At 41.2% G+C, this 20,822-nt stretch overlaps 1 protein-coding gene and 1 long non-coding RNA gene across 15 annotated transcripts in view; one reads left to right on the plus strand and one right to left on the minus strand.

Annotated features, from left to right (window-relative positions):
• The window catches only part of KIAA1217, a gene marked incomplete at its 3' end in the record, with an annotated part of 500,156 nt that overhangs the window by 299,382 nt on the left and 179,952 nt on the right, over window positions 1-20,822 (minus strand). The gene's annotated exons all lie outside the window — the stretch shown is intronic.
• Window positions 9,095-20,554, plus strand: LOC309802468. The gene is made up of 2 exons (XR_014293805.1): window positions 9,095-11,862; window positions 12,359-20,554. It is a non-coding gene; the product is annotated as an uncharacterized lncRNA (long non-coding RNA).

Genomic DNA, 20,822 nt, shown 5'->3' on the forward strand with positions numbered 1-20,822 from the left:
TTGCATCTCTGTACAGTATAATTTGTGCTGTTGGCAGAAACTCTGCCGAGAACTGATGGCTTCATTTTCAAAGCCTGAGCTGTTTTGCAGAAAACAATGATCAAAATTACAGGCATTCGTTAATCTGCCCCTCCCTGTCCAACAATGCGCTTAATCGGTCGAAGAAAAACCTACAGTGGGCCATGTGCCTCTCTCTGCAGGATAAAGTTACGTTGAAAACTTGGGTTTTGAAAAACCTTCTACGAATACTTCTAAGGCTTTTCCACTCCTCTCTCCAGCAACCCCCTTCCTGCTTTTCACCAGCAAAACTTGCAAAACAGGTTCTTTGCTGGAATGTGAGAGAGAGAGAGAGGGTGTGTGTGTGTGTGTGTGTGTGTGTGCATTTTCTCTTGGCCTCTGTGTTTGCAGAGGTGGTAGGAGAAGGTGCTGAGAATTTTTTTAACTCTTTCCTAACATACTCACATCTTTTGTACGTTTGTCCTAGTTTATATATGTTACCACAATAGCACTGAAATCCATGTTCTTGACTCTTCTTGGGAAGGGTCAGTAGGCTCTAAGATATTCAAGCCTTTCATTCATTCACTTTTCACTATCCCAAATTTTATGGAGTCCCCCAATTTGTGCCCAATCCCTCTTGGTGACACTGGGCTCAGCACCTTTTCTTCTCACCTCTAAATTCACCCCAGACACACCGCATACCCTCAAGTCCAAGATCCACGATGTCGAGGTACCAGAAAGGTTTGAATGGGACTTCCTCCAAATCTGTGAGAATTTATAATAATATTGTCAAATGGTTGTCAAACGCCATCATGGAAAATTCTTCAATGGGGCTGAGCAGGAAGCTGGGAAGCACCTGAAGGCAGCTTCCGGTAGCATCTACTCTAACACTGCAGGGTCCTGGGAGCAGCAGGGGCTGAGAGCGCAGCCTGCTCTCATTTGCCACAGCTCCTGCTGCAAACTGCAACACGCTCAACAGCTCTGTCCTCAAAGGTCAGAGAGCAAATACTAACCCCCACCGCCACTCCCCGGCCCCGTGTTGAAGCTGCCCAGGTATTTGCAGAGAGGGTCACAGGTAAAAGCAACATCTTCACAAACTCAGAATGGCTCTTTGCATGGAACCAACAGTAGATGCTTTGGATCCCCAACCTTGACTCTTCTGAGAGTTTTGCATCGCCATCTTTCACAGTCCACAGATGGGACATTACCTTCTAAGGGAACCGAGAACTACATGGGTTTAAGATAGCAGCCCGAGTTGGAACACTCCTCGGAGGTAAGACTATGTCAGAGATTCAGTTACTGCCTCTGTGAGATGAAGACACATCCAGATGAAGGCCGCGCTCATGCTTTACCCAGTGGGGCACAGACAACGCGAAACAAACAAAAACAAGAAATAACCAGATCTAGGCTTTGTTCGGTGAAATTCAAAGATGGAGTGGAGGCTCTATTCAATTTTAGGGTTATTCCTCGAAGCTCCATTAGGGAGAGGGTCATGGGAGAGTTGATGCAGCCATCAGAGTGCTTATAAATTATGCCAGATCTTCCCTCTGGGTTATTTAGGAAATGACAATATCTCAGCTTTTACTTACTGAATTCAAGCTTGGAAAAGAGAGGGAGAAGAGTCAGAATCTGAAAGCCAGGCAAGTGGAGACAGTCCCACAAATAACTCAGATGTGAAAGCAAATAGGTTAACCCATTCATTCATGACTGACCGAAGACTCTGTATCCAAAACAATGACATCATTATGATATGTGACAATCCTGAGCTATTTAGAGTGGGGAAAGTTTTGAGCAGTAATCTCTGCAGTAAGGACAACACATGTGAGGGCTGTGCAGAAAGGCCCAGATTTGCTGAAAGGTGACCAGTCCATTTCTGATTTTTCCTACCATCCCCAAAATGAGGAAACCATCAAGTAGGGTGAAGCTTTAACAGTACTGCAGCATTGCGATTTGCCTAATAGCAACGTAGCACCACAGTAACCCAGCCAAAGCTCAATAGATGCATACTCCTGGGCTATTTTGTTTCTAAATTTAGCAACATTTTAGGTATCCATGATGGACTTGGATGGCATATAAATTCTTTCTCTTGAATTTGTTTCATCAAACCTATTTTATAACAGACATAGAAAACTGCTCACTGAAAAAGTCCATGGAAAGATAGGAACACAAATAACTGGGGAAAGACACTGGCTTTCACCACTGATGGCCTGAATTTTTGTTTCTTAAAAACATGAGTTAGAAGTGTCACGTAGAAAAGGAATACCACTTGGACTAGGAAAAAAATCGTACTTTCATAATGAAAATAACCAATCCTTATGTCATTTAAGCCTCATAACAGTAGTATGATGCAAGAATGTTGGATATCCCCATGTTGAGAAAGGGAAAGTGAGCCTGAGAGAGGTTACGTAATTTGAGTGATGGCTACTAAGTGTTGGAATCTCGGTTTGAATCCAGGCAGATCCAAGGTTTGAATCCAAAACTCATGTGCTTGGTAATTCCCTGGCGGTCCAGTGGTTACGAATCCACGCTTCCAAGGCAGGGGACACGGGTTTGATCCCTGGTCAGGGAACTAAGATCCCACAGGCTGTGTGGCGCAGCCAAAAAAATAAAATAAAATAAAAAACAAAAACCCCACCAAAACGCATGTGCTTAACCACCAGGCACTGCTCTCCCTAGTTTAATAAAATTCCTTGTAATTGACATGACACCATAAAACTTCTAGAAGACAGGCAAAACATTCTGACAAAAATTGTAGCAATATTTTCTTAGATCAGTCTCCCAAGGCAAAATAAGTAAAAGCAAAAATAAACAAATGGGACCTAGTCAAACTTATAAGCTTTTGCATAGCAAAGGAAACCATAAATAAAACAAAAAGACAACCTACAGATGTGGAGAAAATATTTGTAAATGATGTGACCAACAAGGGCTTAATTTCCAAAATATACAAACAGCTCATACAACTCAATATCAAAAAACCCAAATAATCCAATCAAAAAATGGGCAGAAGACCAAAACAGACATTTCTCCAAAGAAGACATACGGATGGGCAACAGGCACATGAAAAGATGCTCCACATTGCTAATTATTTGAGAAATGCAAATCAAAACTACAATGAGACGTCACCTCACACTGGTCAGAATGGCCATCATTAAGAAGTCTATAAACAATAAATGCTGCAGAGGGTGTGGGGAAAAGGCAACCCTCTTACACTGTTGGTGGGAATGTAAATTGGTACAGTCACTATGGAAAACAGTGGAGGTTCCTTAAAAAACTAAAAAGAGAGCTGCCATATGATCCAGCAATCCCACTCCTGGGCATGTATCTGGAAAATGTGAAAACTCTAATTTGAAAAGATACATGCACCCCAGTGTTCCTAAACAGCTCTACTTACAATAGTCAAAACATGGAAGCAACATAAATGTCCATCAACAGATGAAGGATAAAGAAGATGTGGTACACACACACACACAGACACACACACAATGGAATATTACTCAACTGTGAAAAAGAATGAAAATTTTTCCATTTGCAACAGCATGGATTGACCTTGAGATTATCATACTAAGTAAGTAAGACAGAGAAAGACAAACATACGATATCACTTAAATGTGGAATCTAAAAAGTAACACAAATGAACTTATTTACAAAACAGAAAGACTCACAGACATAGAAAACAAACTTATGATTCCCAAAGAGGAAGAGGGGAGGGATAAATTAGGAGTATGAGATTAACAGATACACCCTACTATATATAAAATAAACAACAAGGCCCTACTGTATAGCCCAGGGAACTATATTCATTATCCTATAATAACCTATAATGTAAAAGAGTCTGAAAAATATATATACACATATTTATAACTGAATCCCTTTGCTGTACATCTGAAACTAACACAATATTGTAAATCAACTATGCTCCAATAAAATAATTTGCTTATAATTGGAGATATTAAATAGTAACTAAACTAAGCTATGCTGAAAAGATTTATTTAGCAGACTAATCTGAAAATATATACAGCCGTCCCTTGTTATCCACCAGTAACTGGTTCCAGGACCCCCATGGGTACCAAAATCTGCAGATGCTCAAGTGCCTTATACTAAATGGTGTAGTACAGTCAGCCCTCCGTATCCTTGGATGCAAAACCCACAGATAAGGAATGTTGACTATATTGGATTGTAAAGGGCAACACAGACTCTCTGCACATCCTCTCATATATACCAAGTCAACAGCTGGTATCGGGGCTGGAACAGTTCAGACTGAGATGTTCCATCAGCATAGCAGCGTTGGCGGAGCAGTGGCATTTGTTTAGCTCTGGGCTGTGTGGAGGCCTGCAAGGGCTTCACGGAACAGGATTAACATGTTACAGCTCATAACCCTGGGACAAACAGAACCACTACGAAACAGATAAGGTTAACAAAACAGCAGGCTCTCAAAAAGCATCTTCAACCTGAAGTTCTGGTGTAAAGAAAAACTGACCAACGTTCAAAAGAATAAAACAAGGATACATTTTGTAAATCAAGAGCATACTACAGAGTATCACCAAAAGCAAAAGAACACTTGGATTTTTTAATGAAACAATGGAAACCAACTGTGGTAATTCCCTAATGCTAAGTCCTTGATCTGTGGCTCTGTTTTTGTTTGTAGATGTCATTTGCTTTAGAAATTATCCATTCACATTTAGTCAGCTTTTTCTATGGTACTGAGGTGATGATTAATTTTATGTGGTAACTTGGCTAGACTATGGTGCTCAGTTGTTTGGTCAAACAACTGTCTAGATGCTGCTGTGATGGTATTTTTAGATGTGATTAACATTTAAGTCAGCACACTTCTGAGTCAAGCAGATTGCCCTCCATAGTGTGGGTGGGCCTCATCCAATCAAAGCCTTTGCCTTAAGAGCAAAGACTTAGAGTTTCCAAAAAAGGAATTCTGCCTCAACACTGTAACACAGAAACCCTGCCTGAGTTTCCAGTCTGCCGATCTTGGACTCAAGGCAGCAACATCAACTCGTACCTGAATTTCCAACCTCCCAGCTTGCTCTACAGATTTCAAACTTATCACTCCCTACAACTGTGGGAGCCAAGTCCTTAAACTGAATCAGTCTCTTTCTCTCATGCTCACTCTTGTTCTATCTCTAACCTATGGTTCTGTTTCTCTGGAGAACCGTAATAGAGCAGATACTGCCAATACGCTTCTGTCCAGTCTTGTTTCCTGGCTCAGGTCCTGGTCCTCTTCTATCTCTGACTGTGTAACAGTCACTTTCACTTGGAGCTCCTACCATCACGTCAAGTGTGATTTGTCAAGACTAAAACTTTTTTTTTTTTAATTTATTTTTGGTTGCATTGGGTCTTCATTGCTGCATGCGGACTTTCTCTAGTTGCGGCGAGTGGGAGCTACTCTTCGTTGTGGTGCACGGGCTTCTCATTGCGGTGGCTTCTCTTGTTGTGGAGCACGGGCTCTAGGCGCATGGGCTTCAGTAGTTGTGGCACGCAAGCTCAGTAGTTGTGGCTCGTGGGCTCTAGAGCACAGGCTCAGTAGTTGTGGTGCACGGGCTTAGTTGCTCCACGGCATGTGGGATCTTCCCAGACCAGGGCTCGAACCCGTGTCCCCTGCATTGGCAGGCGGATTCTTAACCACTGCGCCACCAGAGAAGTGCCAAGACTAAAACTCGAGTAACTGTTTAGTATTAACGAGTTTGAATGGTATTTAATAAAGAATAAATATATTTGCTATCAAATTAAGATGAAGGAATATAATCAAGTCCATTGGTTATTACACTAGATATCAAAGGACTGAATTTTCCTATTAAAGACAAAGACTGATACATTAGGCTAAAAAAGCAAGCCAAGTTATATGTCATTTCTAATACATACTCATTAATAAAATTTGAAAATAGATGGGTAAAACATACCAGACAAATGCAAACAAGTTTAAAGCAAGAGTGACAATGTTAATATTAAGAAAAGTTAACCACACACTAAACAGAATGTAAAAAGACATAATTTTGGAAGAAGGGCTAATCATTGCAGATTTGTTTGCAACAAATAAAACAACTAAAAAACTATAAAGCAAAAATTCTTAAGAATGCAAAAACAGGATAAAAATACAAGTATAGTGAGTGATTTTATTATACCTTGTTTAAAACTGAATAGCAGTAGAATAACAAAATAAGGACTGAGAGCAATGAGTGATAAAAACAACAGACCTAAAAAACAAACAAACAAACAAAACAACAAGAAACCTGACATATATATGTGCATGCATGGGCATATATAAAAAGCACAAAATAGGTAATTTTCCGTGAATATTTATGGTACACTTACATTGACTGCATATTTGACTATTCAAAAAATGTTTTTTTAACAAATCCTTAAACAAATTTAAAGGTAGGAACTTTACAGACTGCATTCTCTGATCACATCCAGTGAAATTATAAATAAATAATGATAACCTCAACTACTTGGAAATGAAATATTCCTCGACAATCCTTAAATAAAAGAGAAAAATCAAAACTGTAATTTTCACCTTTCTTTAAACAATGAAACAGAAAATATTTCATACAAAACTGTAGGACAGGGAATTCCCTGGTGGTCCAGCGGTTAGGACTCCACACTCTCACTGCCAGGGCCAGGATTCAATTCATGGTCAGAGAACTAAGATCCTGAAAGCTGCACGGCACAGCCAAAAACAAAAAGAAAAACAAAACAAACCAAAAAACACCCCCTGCAGGACATGGCCCAAGCTGGCATCAGGAAATATTTGCCCTTAAATGCCTTCAGTATTAAATAAGAAATACTAAAAATAAGTGAACTCAATACACATTCTAAGAAAGTATAAGACAACAACGATAACTTAAAAAACTAGGAAAAGGCCATTAACTATAATAAAAGCTGTGAGTAACACGATAGCAAACAATAATATGGAAAAGAAAAATAAATGCAAACTGATTCTTTGAAATAACAAATAAAGCTGGTAAACCCAAGAGAGTACACAAATGACATTTGTTCTCTAGAAGCCTGTACGGGCACTAAGCTTCCTGGTACTTAACCAGAAGTAAAACAGATGTTGTACAGAGCAGCTGGAGAAAGAATCACAGAGGTGGGACAAGTACACAGCTGACTTGGAAGAGCGACGGTTCTCACACTTTTAATATTCAGCACTCTTTCATATATGAGAGTGTTCCGGTCTAACTGAAATGGTTAAAAGCTAAAAGGAAAGAAAGAAGGAACAAAGGAATGGGAAAGGAGGGATAGAGGGAGGCAGAAGGACCCAAAAGATGGAATCCACCCACAGTAATTACAGTGCATACACCCGTTCCTTTCTCAGGTACATCTCTACCTCAAGTATTACACCAACCACCTGCTCTCCCCTCAGCATCTCGGTGCTGTCCGAGTAGAACTGTTGACTGCCCCAATGGTGGTCTCAGTAAGTACTCATGAAACAAAGTCCTCACACATGCATTAACCCCTAAGTACCTCTTAGGTGCAAGCAGGAGATGGAGCGAAGCCTCTTACTTAACTGTAGTAAGTTGCACCTCCCTCCACACTCTGTCAAAAATCAACACCTCGCTTCAAGGCTCCATCTGACAGCCCACAACATTAACTCACTCTTCACGATTCACCTTCACACCTGCGCAGGGTCTGAAAACCTCAGATTAGGGCAAGGGAAGGAGAAAGAAAAGGCCAGACACGACAAAGATGCCGAGATGGGAAAACAAAATGAGGCTGGCGCAAAGCAGGGCCCTGCGAGGGCAAATCTGAGAGCCTTTCAAAAGGAAGACACTATAGAATTGTGTCGAAAAATCCACTGAGCTTCAGACCAGATCTTTCCCCCCATATTCCACCTCCAACATCAGATCCCAAGTGTTAACACTGGTGTCCTTTTCTCCCCATTCCTCTTGTGATGGTGGCTGTAACCTTCAAAGGTACTCCTCTAGATCTTCAGTGGGTCACACAGTATGGACGGATGCAGACAGCTTAGTGACTTGCACAGGAGCTGGCACAGGTGGGAGAAGAGTGGGAACCAGAAACCAGGTTTTGGGGGGCCTCCCTGGGTGTTCCTGCCTTTCTGCTACACCGCTGCAGTTCTTCGTACCTTCATCCTTCTCTAATGAGTCACCGAGTCATTCTCATTTTTTCTTTTCCTTTTTAAAAATTTTATTTATTTATTTATTTATTTTTGGCTGCGTTGGGTCTTTGTCGCTGCACACAGGCTTTCTCTAGTTGCAGCGAGCGGGGTTACACTTCGTTGTGGTCCATGGGCTTCTCACTGCAGTGGCTTCTCTCATTGCAGAGCACGGGCTCTAGGCACGCGGGCTTCAGTAACTGCAGCACACGGGCTCAGAAGTTGTGGCTCTAGAGTACAGGCTCAGTAGTTGTGGTGCACGGGCTCAGTTGCTCCGTGGCATGTGGGATCCTCCCAGACCAGGGCTCAAACCCATGTCCCCTGCATTGGCAGGCAGATTCTTAACCACCGTGCCACCAGGGACGTCCCCATTCTCATTTTTTCATTCGTATATCTGATGTTTCATCATCCTTCCCTTCCGGCTGAGCACCATGCCTACTGCCACTACCTTGGACATTATCACAGCCACCTGGACACTCCATCCGCTTCCAGCCAGCACCCAGGCTTTTCACATGGTCCCTCCTGCGTAGCACTGGAAAGCTAACCTTCAAACTTGGCTTTTATTCCAGTTTCGGGTTCAAGGCTACAGCGGTACCCTGTGTCTGCCATTCTGAGCTTTCTGCCAGATATTCAAGGTCCAGTACAATCTGACTTCCCTTTACTTAACTCCACTGACCTCCCCCACCTTGTCCAAATGGCACTCCCACCTCACTTAGACTGGCCTACTCATTGACTCACCAGGGAGCCACCTCCATTCTTGTCACATCACTGCCTCTCCTGGCCACTCCCCTCCATCAGAATGTCTCCACACCTTCATCATATCATTCAGGCCATAATCTGTCAATAACCTTGCCATAGATATTTGCTGAATACCTACTATATACTGGGCATTGAGGAAATAGATAATTAGGACAGTCTCCTGTCACCAAGACCCTCAATTATTCCATGAGACTCCATTCAACTTCTGATCTGCTGTATGAAATCTTCCCTCTCTGAAATCTCCCACTGCTCTGAATACAAGCTTTCTCATAACATTCCACCACTTTCTAACGTGTTCCATAAAACAAGAGTCCCCAACAATAATTCTTCAGCAAACAGGTTTGGGAAACACGGCCTATTTCATCCCTCACCAACCTGCTCCCAAATCTCCAACCTGGGATTCACAATGCCTTCTGGCATATTAAAAGATCTGACCAGCCCGGCAATGTAGAAATTCATTTAACTTTGGTTAACCAAGAATGTCCCCAAATTAGAAACTTTCTCCCCATTCCCCAAACAGCTATTAACAGCCCAGGGATCTAAGATTCTGTAGAACATACTTTTACAAAATGCTGGTCTCGATCATTGCCGTTGAGAACGTACACTGTTTCGTGCTGCCCTAATGGCACTGGCCTTGACTTCCCCAGGAGAATGCTCTCCTTGATGAGAAGAGTTTTGACATGCATTCAACACCTGCTACAGCAGAGATATATTATCTCATGTAATCAGCACCCCAACATGATTATCTGTCTCATTTCTATGGTTAAGAAAAAGCCTCAGGGAAATGGTCTGACTGGCCTGCAATCACACGGCTGAGTGTCTTAGCATATATCAACTCACTCATATTGGATCCAAAAGTTGGTACTCTTTCCACTAAAGCGATGTACACTTGGCAGGGCAGGTATTGTGTTTTGTATTTTTTGTATACTGCCCAATGCCAAGCTCATAGTGTAGGACCATGATAAGTAACCACCTGACTGAATTAATCCAAGAAAACACTGCAGGGGGAAGGATGAATAATGGCAAAGAAGTGAGCTTGATGAGTGAGGAGAGTTAGGACAATTCAGATGTTTGCAATATAACTTCTGCATCAATGTGTGGACTGCATCCCACCGGTCTTTTCTGGATTCCTCAATACCAAAATTTCCATCTAATTTGGTGGCAATTTTCTCTAGGTTTTACTGATTATCACTTTCCAGGTGTCTCCTGCCACTGCACGGCTCTACTTCGGTTTTTGACTTCCCCCAACTTTCCCACCTACTCCCAGGCACCCTTCAGCAGATTTTCCGGTAGAATCTTATTTTGATTCTTTTTTTTTTTTGCAGAGCCCTTCTTAATATAGCACTGCTCTCAAAATGTGTTCTCCTGCTCTTCCTCAACACTAATTAAAATGAAAGCTAACGCGGGGGTTGGTGGCACCCAATTAAACATGGATCAAAAGCCATGCGTTATGAATGATCCCTATTCAGTATTCTTTCTCTCTTTTTCTGTATCCTGTATGATTAATGTAAACTCGATGTCAAGTTCACAAGTAAAAACGACACCCCCTTGAATTTAGTCTTTTTTCACTGGGTCCCCACCACACCTCGTACTACGTAATATTCCAAATCTGCTGAAATACACCTCCCCCACCCTCTAAGCCACAGTGCAAAATATCAGTCTTCTGGGAAATATTTCCAGGCCAGCTCCTTCATCTGATTCCTTGAGTAGCATCATCTGTTAAGTATCATAATGCTCCTTCTGCTTGTTTTTTTACTGTTGTTTTCCATCACATCCAACTTTAGATGACTATTGTTTCCCTTTGACATATCTAATAGTATTTGAAATTTCTGAGAACAAGACTTTCTTTTATACTGATTCTTTCAGTCCTATCATATTCTTTATTCACAAGCCTCTGGTAGTTCATTAAATACATACTCACACATACACTAATATACATTCTCCAAATACACTGTGTAATCCCATTATGACATGTGCTCCTTTCATCTGAAGGCACTGCTCTGGCAATAGAAACATTTTCTCAATTTTCACCTTTCTCAGATACACACCACGATTGATGCCATGGCTTCTCTTGTGCCAAATTCCTTTTCTTCCCCAAGAGGCTGGTACTTCAGCCATTCTGGGATCACCACTAAATTTCTTACATATTGATGCTGGGCAAACTGCTCCCCCATTCCAGTCCTTCCTTATTTCTTCAATGTTTTGGAGTATCTTTAGATTCTGTCACCGATCAGAAAGATGGGATAATCTGGAGGGTAAGAGCAAGGCTCCCAAACCCAGGTAATAAGATTAAGTCCTGGTGCTGCTGCCTACCTGCTGTGTCACTTTGGGCAAGATCTAACTGCTCTGTGCCATTCTGTTAAGTAAAGTTCATAATAAATAGTGCCTACCCCATTGGGTTTGGGGGAGGATGGACTATACTTATATGTGTAAAGAGCAACAGTGTCACAATTTTGGTGGCTGCCAATAATATGTAGTCATTGTAGGTCTTCTCCACTTTTCCACCACGATAAATAACAGCTGAGAAAATAGTGCTAAAGAAAAGCTGAACATAACTAAGATTCTCTACGTGCACGGCAGTCTGTGTAAGGGTATTTCTTCCCTCTTCCTGTTTTGACTTGGTATTATTATTTGCTCTGCATACACTGTATTAGATTTCTTAACTGCTAAGAAGTTGTTTCCCTTTCCCTTAAGATTTAGGCAAGAAATTGGTCTGTAAACCCCAATTCGGTCATTAGTTTAAACAGCTAAATATGTTTCTGATGCTAAACATGGCTATTCTACCGTCATCTTCCACTTTGGATTAGAATAAAGTAATAGCTCGAAAGAGGAAATTCTTAGCTGGGGGTCTATCTCCTTTACTATAACTTACAAGCTTTTCATTTGTTTATCTATTTATTTACAAAACATGTATAATTGTATAAAACCTATCCCCCTACAATGTTAGTCTTTTACCAGATCCCAAGCCCTCCACTCCGTCTATGGTCTTAGTGTATCTTTTTTTTTTTTTTTGAAAATATGAGATATTGTTTAATGGGTCATATTCTTAAGCTTCCTGCCAGATGATACATTACTAAGACCACAATGCAATGAACACACACACACAATCACATGTCATTATTGGTCATTACTCGTATCCACATCTGCAAACAAACAATAGAACTACTCACGGCTTCTAGACCCTAGAATTCTCTTTTCAAAGCCATCCACATTCCTATGTCTCCTGCCCACATCTCTCCTGATATACACTCTGGAAAAGCCAGTTAGAAAATATGTACTGAATATTTATGTTGTGCCTACTCATGCATAAAGCTCTTGGCCAGCTTTAGAAAGTTTAAAAAAAAAAAAAAAAGAATATTCAGTTCTGCCTTCAATGAGCTCACTGTCATCTGGAGGGAAGGGACACTGCATGAAAGAGTGGTTCATCATTCTACACTGTATCCAAGAACTGAGGGTCGGACTGTGTATTACAAACCTTAGTTCTTAGTGTATCTTTAGTTCCCATTAGCCTTCCCTTCCAGGCTTTGCTGATACATTGATCCATGAATATCAATGCATATTTGTGAATTTTGAACACTTCACATATCTGGGTTGATCAGGGTTAAGACATATGGGATAGACAAAAATTTGATTAATTTGGAGCTTTTCATACATGACGGAGGGACTACATCTATCCCCAAGGTATAAACTGAGAGCCTGAAATCCATGGCATGAGGCGTGATCCAGTGTGATGGAAGTTCTGCTACGACACAATTAAATTCATCAAAAACAAGTCTAAAGATGTCATTATATAGGGATTAAGAGAGACAAACCATTATGGATAAAAAAAGCTACAAGGATATACTGTACAACACAGGGAATACAGCCAATATTTTATAATAACTATAAATGGAGTATAACCTTTAAAAATTGTGACTCACTATCTTGTACACCTGTAACATATAATACTGTACATCGGGACTTTCCTGGCAGTCCAGTGGTTAGGACTCCATGCTTCCACTGCAGGGGGTAAGGGTTGGATCCCTGGTCAGGGAACTAAGATTCCGAAAGCCATGCAGTGCGGCCAAAAAATATATATAGGGGACTTCCCTGGTGGCGCAGTGGTTAAGAATCCGCCTGCCAATGCAGGGGACACAGGTTCAATCCCTGGTGTGGGAAGATCCCACATGCTGTGGAGCAACTGGGCCCGTGTGCCACAACTACTAAGCCTGCACTCTAGAGCCCACAAGCCACAACTACTGAAGCCCGTGCACCTAGAGCCTGTGCTCCGCAACAAGAGATGCCACCACAATGAGAAGCCCATGCACTGCAACGAAGAGTTAGCCCCGGCTCGCTGCAACTAGAGAAAGCATGTGTGCAGCAACGAAGACCCAATGCAGCCAAAAATAAATAAATAAAATAAATTTATAAAAAACAAACAAAAAAATATATATACAGTACATCAACTATACTTCAATGAAAAAAGGTGCCATTACATGCAGATGTAAATATATGTTAATATATTTATATTACATATAAATGTGATTGATGCTAGTGTACAGATAGGCATAAAGTGTTATGTACAACAAAGCAGATAAAACCATTCATTACATTTGGGAAAGCTAATATAAGGAAATGGGGGTGGGGGAGGATTTCTTTCTTAAACTAAATTCCACAGCCAAAATCTGCATAAACCAAATATCCCTGTAGGTGCTAGAACCAAGATGCTGTGGTGAAGGGAAGTGGCAGATGCCACTTCTGGGCCAACATCTTTAAGAGGCTGTGCAGAACCACTGGCTCTCTCTTTCCCTGTCATGGTGACTTGGAATCCATGTGTTAAGATGGCATCACCACACCATGGATATAGCCTGAATCACAAAGTCATTGCAAGGACAGCTTCTCTGGAGAGGTGTGCAAATAACTGACTTTGTGTGCATGAGAAATAAAACGTCCTTGTGTCATATCACAAAAAACCTACAGGGTTTACTTGTTACCCAGCATAATCAAGACCATCCTGATTAACACGTCAGTTGTAAGGTATACCTCTCCTCTTGGCTCCTTTCTCTTTATAACTCCCATTTGAATGGGGCCAGCCAGCTACTGAAAGCTAGCATGCAAGGGGGAGAAGTCAGCAGAGGTAACCTGCACCCTTGTCTGTGATCTGTGACATCAAATGCCTTCCCCACAATAATATGTTACTTGCTTTGCCCTAAAATCGTGTTACCCTCATTCTTCGACTGGGAGGCACACAGCACAGCCCTTGAAATCACAGGCTCCCTGCGACTGGCAGTATTTTGATCTGGTAACACTGCCTCCTCTCATCTATGAACTTGGCTTTTCATCCAGAAAGCTTCCTCTACTGAAGGTAAGGTCAAGATCATATAAATTGTTGGTAGCACACTTTCCTTTTTAAAAACTATTTCACTTTCTACATTCTGTGTATACTTCACAGAAACATTCCATAGGTCCTTATAATCTCCTTGTTTTTTGCAAGACGGAGGTTTTTTTGGGTTTTTTCCCCCTCTTTCTTTCCATTGTTGATACCCTTAATTGTTCTCAGTGAGTTACTAAGGAACAGGAGTAAGAATGCCTTCATTCTACCACCTGGAAACAGTGTTCACTTCTCTCTTTTTTTTTGTGTGGTACGCAGGCCTCTCACTGCTGTGGCCTCCCGTTGCGGAGCATAGGCTCTGGACACACAGGCTCAGCGGCCATGGCTCACGGGCCCAGCCGCTCCGCGGCATGCGGGACCTTCCCAGACTGGGGCACGAACCCCTGTCCCCTGCGTCGGCAGGCGGACTCTCAACCACTGTGTCACCAGGGAAGCCCCAACAGTGCTCACTTCTTAATACCTGCTCTTCTGATTCAAAGGCAGTTAAGACTTCTCTTGTCTTCTGTCTTTAACTGTGTGATTTTCATGATTCTTGACAAAATCAGTTACATACCATCTGAAAAGGAGATGTCAGTCAAAGGAATGGATGTTTATTTTTTAATTGATGTAGAGTTGATTTACAATATTGTGTTAGTATCTGGTGTACAGCAAAGTGATTCAGTTATATATATGTTTTTTCAGATTATTTTCCATTATAGGTTATTACAAGATATTGAATATAGTTCCCTGTGCTATACAGTAAATCCTTGTTGCTTATCTATTTTACATACAGTAGCTTGTATCTGTTAATCCCATACTCCTAACTTATCCCTCCTCTCCTCCCTTTCTCCTTTGGTAAACAAAAGTTTGTTTTCTATGTCTGTGAGTCTGTTTCTGTTTTGTATATAGATTCATTTGTATTATTTTTTAGATTCCACATATAAGTGATTCACATGATATTTGCCTTTCTCTCTCTGACTTACTTCACTTAGTATGATAATCTCTAGGTCCATCCATATTGCTGCAAATGGCATTGTTTCATTCTTCTTTATGGCTGAGTAATATTCCATTGCATATATATACCACATCTTAAACCAAGTGACTGTTGATGGGCACTCTGGTTGTTTCCATGTCTTAGCTATTGTAAACAGTGCTGCTATGAACATTGGGGTGCATTTATCTTTTCAAATTAGAGTTTTTGTCTTTTCCTATGTATGCCCAGGAGTGGGATTGCTGGATCATATGGTAGCTCTATTTTCAGTTTTTTAAGGAAACTCCATAATGTCTTCCATAGTGGAGGAAGGGATAATGTTGAGCTTGAACTTGAAACTCTTGTTCCAAGTTCCATAGTACAGCTCTTCACTAATGGATAAAGTTCTTTAGAGGCTGTTTAAAAGACTAGCATGGGGCTTCCCTGGTGGCGCAGTGGTTGAGAGTCTGTCTGCCGATGCAGGGGACACGGGTTTGTGCCCTGGTCTGGGAGGATCCCACACGCCACGGAGCGGCTGGGCCCGTGAGCCATGGCCGCTGAGCCTGCGCATCCAGAGCCTGTGCTCCGCAGCAGGAGAGGCCACAGCAGTGAGAGGCCCACGTACAGAAAAAAAAAAAAAAAAGACTAGCCTGAACTAGAACTTGAGATGGTTCTGAGTGAACAGACTGATAGATATCTTCCTTATCTTCACTTCCACAGCTGGCAGCGTAATTACATGCAGGTTCCAGATATGCTGGACTACATACAGTAGACAGTGGAAGTGGTGCCCCACTCATCAGGCACGGAGAAAACAGCTCTAGTGTCATTTCCACATGGACACACAAGAGAGACACTAGGGAGACCTGAGGGGCACTCAGAGACAGCAACAGGTCAGACAAAACGCCTCCTGGACTTATGAACCCCATTTCAGATACTGTCATTGTTCATGTGCTTATCTCCTTATTTTAACCCTCCACAATGTTCACGTTAAAGGAAAATAACCTTTATAGCTCTCTCACTCTTTGTACTAAATGGAAGAACACATTAGACTTTTAAGTTAAAATGTACAGTGGTCCCTGGGAGCCATGGGGGATTGGATCCAGGACCCCCCTCGGATACCAAAATCCAAAGATGCTCAAGTCCCTTACATAAAATGGCATAGTATTAGCATATAACCTATGTACATCCTCCCATATACTATAAATCATCTAGGTCACATAATACCTAATACAATAGAATGTTATATAAATAGTTGTAAACATAATGCAAAGGCTATAGAAGTAGTTGCCAGAGCTCAGCAAATTCAAGTTTTGCTTTTTGGAACTTTCTGGAATTTTTCTTTCCCAATATTTTCTATCTGCGGTTGGTTGAATCCAAGGATGTGAAACCCGCAGATACGGAGGGCTGACTGTGTTCCTCTTTCCTCCAAAGATTTGACCACATTAGATAGAAGAATACACATAAACTAATATTCTGTAGAATACTATATACCTAGTTAGTTAAATAGAAATTCTGTGTGTAACTAGGAATAAGGACTGAAAATTTATTTTCAGAAGGGTTTCTGAGACTAGGAGTGGACAGCTGGCCTCTGTAGGAGAGAGGCCAGTTGGACATCTGTTTCTTCACTAGAAAAGACATGAAAGAAGAGCATTTCCAAACTGTAGAGTCACACAGTGATGATGACCGAGAGAGATGGCTGAACTACAGACCTTTCTGAACTCAGAGCTATTTCAAAAACGTAACTTCCTGTCAAGGTAAAATATATACTGGAATCTATTTTCTATGGTTATCTCATATGCTCGGGAATTGAGTAAGATTTCTCTTTTTAAAGAAATGGCAATGGAATGAATGTCTCTATTGCCTGACCCACTGTGAGCTACATAATTTGTTATCAAAACTTTAGAAAAATGAAAGGCAGAGGAAGCAAACGCCAAGGTCAATCAATAACAAGTGGAGAGACCACAGACTTGGGAAATTCAGACCCTGGCTGACCTGCTGGCTTCTTGACTTGAGGGAAATCGTTTAGCCTTCCTTAGCTTCTTAGCCTCAGTCCCTTCTGACTGACCAAATTGTCATCAATCTCTTTACCCCTGGATTCCCCACTACTATTTGTACCAAACAAATGGTACCTATCACATTCTAATCGTATTGGAAATATTCACTCATTCATTTATTCATTCAACAAAAATTAATCACGCCTAATTTCAGTTGTGTGCTCCCATAAATGCTGGCTTTACAAAGGTGATTCAGACAAAGTTCTTGCTCCAAAAGCATATTTTAGATGGGAGAAGAAACATAAGTAAAAGCACAATAAAGGCATGATGAGATGCTACAATACAGGTACTGCAAGATGCTATGACCAGCTCAGCAGGTGTGACATTTAGGCTGGATCTGGAAAGATTAGTCTCTGTATGTGAATGCCTTATATCTTTTACTGACTTGAAGGCAGGGGCCATGCCTCTTTGTCTGTATTTCTCACAATGCCTTTTCCATGGTAGGTACCAACTAAATATATACGGGATGAATAAGTGAAAGAAATCCAAATTGGAAGCTTTTAATGAAGGAAAAATACAAGCGAATTTCAGAAATATAACAAAACTGTGCTCTGACAATGGGAAAAATTAACTCCTTCAGGTACTCAAATATGTGTTGATAAAGAAGTGAAATGACTTTAAACACTAATTTGAAAATAAGAGCCTCCGAGGCTCTTCTTTTGGACATCACAAATCAGAATACTGTAATGCTAAGAGCTGCCACTGAAACAGAAAGAGAATCCATCATTTTCTTTCTCAATACTCTGTGATATAGGTATTATCTTCCCTTGACAAATGAGGTAACTGAAACAGAAAGATTAAGTCATTAGCTCCAAATCATACAACGAGCATATGGTGGAGACTGGATTCCAACCCAGTCCTGCCTGACCCCAGAGCCAAGCCTTTTTGCTGCCAGATGATGCAGCTTCACAGCCTGACTGCCTCACAGGAGTATGCTGGGGAGTCAATAAAGATTCCGTGTACTATTATGCAGATAAGCTCTATCACGCAATACTGTCATCTGAATTTTTTTAAAGATAGTAGAAGAGAGAAAAGGAAACCTTTGTGCTTTTCAATAATTTAGACTGAAGAAAATTCTTGACTGACTTATTTTCAAAGTCTCCAGTATAAGTTTTCAACCAGGAATCTTCCAAGTGTTTGAATTCATATTTCAAAGCATAAGGCATGCTCTGATTCTCCTGATGTTTGATACCAAGGCATTAGAACCTGAATTTCCTTAGCACCAAGATATTTCATGTATAGTACTGGATACAGCATTTTCGTCACGTTATCCTTGACTTCTCTCACTGGCACTCCTCACTAAGGCCACTTTTCTGGGAAGCAACCAAGAAAACAGCCACCAGAAGAGTATGTGGTGTTTAGAAACTCCATATCTGGAAAGTGCATCAGACTTGTGATATTTGCATTCCTCCTTATGGCCGGTCACGGGATCTTTCTGTAAAGGAAGCCTGGAATAATCCATTATCAGAAGATCAGGGAGGAACAAAGCATGCTGTGGAGAAGAGGACAGGAAAGAGGAAATGGGCGGTAGGAGAAAAAGAATGAAAAAGACAGAAGGTGAAGTGCTGTCTATAGGAATTTCCTAAGTCGTCACCTAAGCTTATCTCTAATGTTTACAGTGCTGATTAAGGTTCCTTTGCAACACAGCAGCAGAAGGAAAAACGTACACACAGATCCACGCATCACAACCTTTCCCCTTTTGGATAGTCAGCTTGGAATACACAAGAATTCATCTCAAATTACCCAAGGAAGGGGCAACTGACCAGCCGTGGCCAGACTACAGCATGGCGGAGATGCAAGTGACAGGAGATTGGAGCTTGAGGCCACTCAGCCACATTCATTACTCTCTGTCTTTTGACACCATCGCCCTTTACAACCTTCTGGTTATTTTTAGGTTCCGCACATAATAACTTTATCCAAAGCCATCATCATCATGGTAGTAGCGACAATTATGACATCACAAATAATAACAGTTACAGCAATTGAAAAAAATTTTAAATGGAAAATTTACCATTTTTGACAGACTAATTTCTCTGCAAAATAATACATTTTAACTTCAAAAATAAACATTTGCCTTGCTCACTCAACACAAATCAACTCTCTAGCCTCCTTCACCCAGATCGCTGTCCCCTATAGTCTCTTTCTCTCTCTCTCTGTCTCTCTCTCTCTCTCTCTCTCTCTCTCTCTCTCACACACACACACACACACACACACACACACACACACACCCTTACACCTCATACATAGACCATACTATCTGCTCTGTACGCAATGATTTTCAACTAATAGAACAGTGGAATAAACAAGGATTTAGACATAACTGGATTCAAATTCCAACTTTTCTTTAGCAAATTGTATAACCGTAACTGTCCTGAGTTTCCTCAATCCGAAGAGCACTGGATAAAGTATGATGCCTCACATATTATGACACAGAGAGCGGCACAAACTCCATTAATTAAATGGACAGTGTCCAACTATCAATAGAAAATAGAGGTATTTTTGTTATGTGTCAACTATATCTCAATAAAACTGGGATGGGGAGATAAATTTAAAAAATAAATAAATAGAAATAAAAGAAAATAGGGGTATTTTCTATATATGCTTGAAATGAAGATGGCCATCCTTTTCTTATTTACTGAAGAATTAATCTGCTCATCTCTACATCAACCCGGATTCTTCTTTTGTTTCTCTTCTTCTGGGCCCCCTGCCTCTTGGGAATGTGAACTTTTCAACATACAGTTCATGAGGCATATTTCACATTTTTAGGCACTCTGATGAAGATTTCATAGAAGAGAAGCTTCCATTTAAAGGGGCACAGGAGATTGAGGATAAAGTATAGATTTAAATTACTCAGGCTGGTGCCAATCTCCATTTCCACGGACGATCAAAAGCCGAGTTAGACATCGCTTTTGTAACTAACTGGCAAGAGAGCAGACTTAAAACACAGGGCTTGTCTCTCTACCTGTCTCTCTACTAGTTTCGATTAGTGTCGAAATCAATAACAGCCTGCCCTTGTCCCGACCAGCCCTATGGCTAAGTGTGCTCTGCTTCTGTTACCACGGTCTCCATCCGCAGATGGAGACGCCCATCTGTGAGGGGTACAGAGGAGGGTGGCCCCCCCATCTCCTGTAACCCCAAACCCACGCTGTCTGCTAAGAAGTAACTATACACAGCCAAGAAACAAAAACATCCCGAGCCACAGTCGGGTGATATCTGTATGGCTGTCAAGAGGACCTGAGAAAACAGGTAGCTGATGATAGCAGAAAGCCAAGCGTGCAAAAGGAAAACATCTCCGATTAGAAGAGAAAAAAGAGCAGAAAACAAAACCCTCATGTCAGCTTTTTAAGGAAAAGGGGTTTATCACAAGTCTACCCCTTTGCATGCTCTGTTTTAGCCTGAAAAATCTATGTACGTATGTACGCATGTATTCATTCATTCACTGTGCCCAGCACTCAGTGCTATCGGGGTACACATTAGTTGGTTCCGTGCTTTACTCAGTCAAGTGATACCCGTGCATTGCCTGCACTTTACATGTATTTGTGGTTGAAGCTGGGACGCTCTTTTAGGGGA

The sequence above is a fragment of the Mesoplodon mirus genome (assembly GCF_964341445.2).
Source record: "Mesoplodon mirus genome assembly, chromosome: 4".
Taxonomy (NCBI): Eukaryota; Metazoa; Chordata; class Mammalia; order Artiodactyla; family Ziphiidae; genus Mesoplodon; species Mesoplodon mirus.